Source organism: Notamacropus eugenii, chromosome 5 (genome assembly GCF_028372415.1).
Source record: "Notamacropus eugenii isolate mMacEug1 chromosome 5, mMacEug1.pri_v2, whole genome shotgun sequence".
NCBI lineage: Eukaryota > Metazoa > Chordata > Mammalia > Diprotodontia > Macropodidae > Notamacropus > Notamacropus eugenii.
In genome coordinates, this window is record NC_092876.1 from 158,796,492 (window position 1) to 158,799,666 (window position 3,175).

The 3,175-nt window shown below is 38.0% G+C and overlaps 1 pseudogene; it reads right to left on the bottom strand.

Moving 5' to 3' along the window:
• Positions 1-484: 484 nt before the first annotated feature.
• Positions 485-1,609, bottom strand: LOC140507718 (NSFL1 cofactor p47 pseudogene; annotated as a pseudogene).
• Between the last annotated feature and the right edge of the window lie 1,566 nt (positions 1,610-3,175).

Consider the following 3,175-nt stretch of genomic DNA (forward strand, 5'->3'; position numbering starts at 1 on the left):
TCTATGCTTTTTTTTTTTTTGAGTATGTCTTCCTTTTAGTCCAATAATTTTTAAATTATCTCTCCTGGATTCATTTTCCTGGTCAGTTGTCTTACCAATAAGAAATTTCTATTTTTTAAATTCATTTTCATTTCATTTTCATTCATTTTTTTGATTTTGTTTAATAATTTCTTAATTTCTCATAAAGCAATTAACTTGCATTTACTCTATTCTATTTTTTGTTTGTTTTTATTATTTTAAGTTTGCTGATCATCACGAAAACCCAGTAAATGTAACTATAGAAAAAGCAACATGTCCAACCAGGATCAAAGAATCCAGAGCTAAAGGAATATGTGATATTATGTTGTATGGTGCACACATAGGTTAGAGTGACACATGTATGCAGAACACTGATGTGGATGGAAAGAAGAGGAGAGAGAGAGACAGAAAGAGAGAGAGACAGAGAGAGAGGGAGAGAGTACAGGATAGGAAGAGAAGGCAGTTGTTATATTAAACCATGGACAATGACAGCATTGAGCATGTTGGCATCCTTCAAAATCTGGCTCTCATCAGTCTGCTGTTTGTTGAGAAAGGTGGTCATATGAACTAAGCTCATGGATGTAATTGCTGGCCGGGCATTGACAATGAAAAGCCAGATTTCACTGATCCTCTGATGGTGATTAAATTTCTGTACCAGTCTCTTGCCATCAGTGAGCCAGATTTGGATCTTGGTAAAGGGCTCTGACTCATCAGTTGCTATGGAGGAACTGTTTTTAGCTGATTTTTTCCCTTCTGTGCTGGAGAACTTGTGTTCAATAATTAAGGAGAGGGAGTAGCACTCCCCAGTTTTTGACCCTTGACAGTGAATGATTTCAAGGTTCCCTTGGGCTTTACAAAGTCCTTATCTCAATGGCCCTCCATGGTCAAGTTGATCTGTCCCCTATGTGATAACCTTCATAGTTTTGTAGGTACTTCACCTCTGTGGATAGACTCCAGAAACTGGACATTAGGTGATCTTGGTAGCTTCTCTGCTCACCATTGTCCAGGCTAAATTCATTCTTTTAAATCTTCAATACAGTATGTGTATCTTGGTCACAAATTGTCATCTTTCACCTGCTATGTAGCTCGACTCCACCTCTGGGGCTGCCCCAAGATGGTATCTGCTTCCTGCAAATGATTTTAGCTTGCTACTCTTCCAAGGGCTCTTGTCCCCTCAATTGACAGCCGCTGCTCCATGTTCCTTGGCACCTTTGAAGAGATCTTCCACCAACACTTTGGGGCTTTTCTTTCTTGGGAGACTAACAATCTGCTGTCCACTTCTCTCTGAACCTCTGGTATAAAATCTTGACCTTCATCATCATCAACATCCTCATCTTCCTCCTCCTCCTCCTCCTCATCTTCTAGGACATGAACTAAGTCTCCAGATGATGTCACCCTGTTGTCACTGGGAGCTATGCCTCAGGACATTTCACTGGGACCTGGCTATGAAAATAAAATAAAAGTCTTAATAACCTCCATCTTCATAAAAACAGGCCAGGATAATCTACTGATCCCATCCGGCTGACTTGAGGAAGAAGCTGGCTTCATCCTCCTCAGCTTCATGATCCTCAATCCCTCCCACCCCTTCCATTCTAATTTTTATGGAATTATTCTATAAGTGAGTTTTTGAACCCGTTTTTCATTTGACTCATTCTGCTTTTTAAGGCAATCTTCCACTGATTGACTTTTTGGGCCACTTTTGCCATTCAGGTTAGTCTAATTTCAAAGTTGCCATTTTCTTCATCATTTTTTGAGTCTCCTTTAGTAAGGTGATGACTTGTTTTTCATTATTTTCTTGCACCACTCTCATTTCTCTTCCCAATTTTTCCTCTAATTTCCTTACTTGATTTTCAAAATCCTTTTTGAGTTCTTCCATGGCCTGAAACTAATTCATATTTTTGTTGGAGGCTTTGGATGCAAGAACTTTGATTTGTTGTCTTCTTCTAGTTCTATGTTTTGGTCTTCCTCATCATCAATGAATTTTTAAAAAAATACTTTTTCACCCAGAAAGTAAGAATATATAGTCTATTTCTTTTTCCTGTTTGGACATTTTCCCAGCCAATTGTTTGACTTTTGAATTCTTTGTTAAGTGGAGGGCTCCAGAAGTAGCTGCCCAGTCAATTAGTTGACTTTTGAGCCATATGTTAAGTACAGGGCTCCAGAAGCAGCCACCACTTTGGCAGTGGCTGTCACCACCCTGTGCCTGGGTTTAGATGCTGGGACCAGGCCATGCACCCCTCTCAGCCAAGTGAGAGATCCTTCCCACTGAACTTCAAGCTGTCTTTGGCATTTGTGCTTTGAGAAGCATGGAAACTGCCTCAGCTGCCAGTGATTCAGTTCCCTAAGTCCTGCTCCAGCTCCATCAGCACTGCCGTGGCCCACGTCAAACTGTGCTCTGCTCCCAGACTGGTGAGATCCACCCTTCCTGTTTAACTTTGGCTGCAAATTTGCTTCAATCTGTCATTTTGTGGCATTTGATTGTCTAGAATTTGTTTAGAGTCATTTTTCAGGTTTTTTAAGAGGTTTGGAGGTAGAACACAAGCAGGTCCCTTCTTGTACTCTGTCATCTTGGCTTCACTCCTTCCCATAAATATTAAAAAAAAAAAGAAATGTGACCTTTATTAGAAAGGTTTTCTACAAAGATTTTTTCCACAGTGTAAATTTCATCTTCTAATATTAGCTGTTTTGTTTTTGCTTTAGTTTTGTAATCTTCGTTTTAATTTTCTATCATCAAAATGGTCATTTTACATTCTCTGATTGTCTCTATCTCTTGTTTCATCACGAATTCTTCTGCATCTATTAATAATTTCTGAAATAAATTTCTTCCATGTCTCTTGAATTTAAGATTTTACCATTTCTGTTTAATAAGTACCCATTTGGAGCTTAACTAATTATATTGTGCAAGTTACTGCGTACAATTTTTTCACATATAGTTTTTCAGTTTTGTTAATTGTCTTTGTCCATGAGTGACTTCTTCCCCAATAGATATGATCTTCCAAGTCATTAAAATAATTATACTCATCATCTTTAACATAGTACATACCTGAACTGTTTTATACTATTTCTTAAAACCACTCTTTTACTTAAAAAGTACCACATTAATCTTATTGAACTTTTGTTCTTAAATGTGAATTCTATATTTTGCCAAATCTATAAA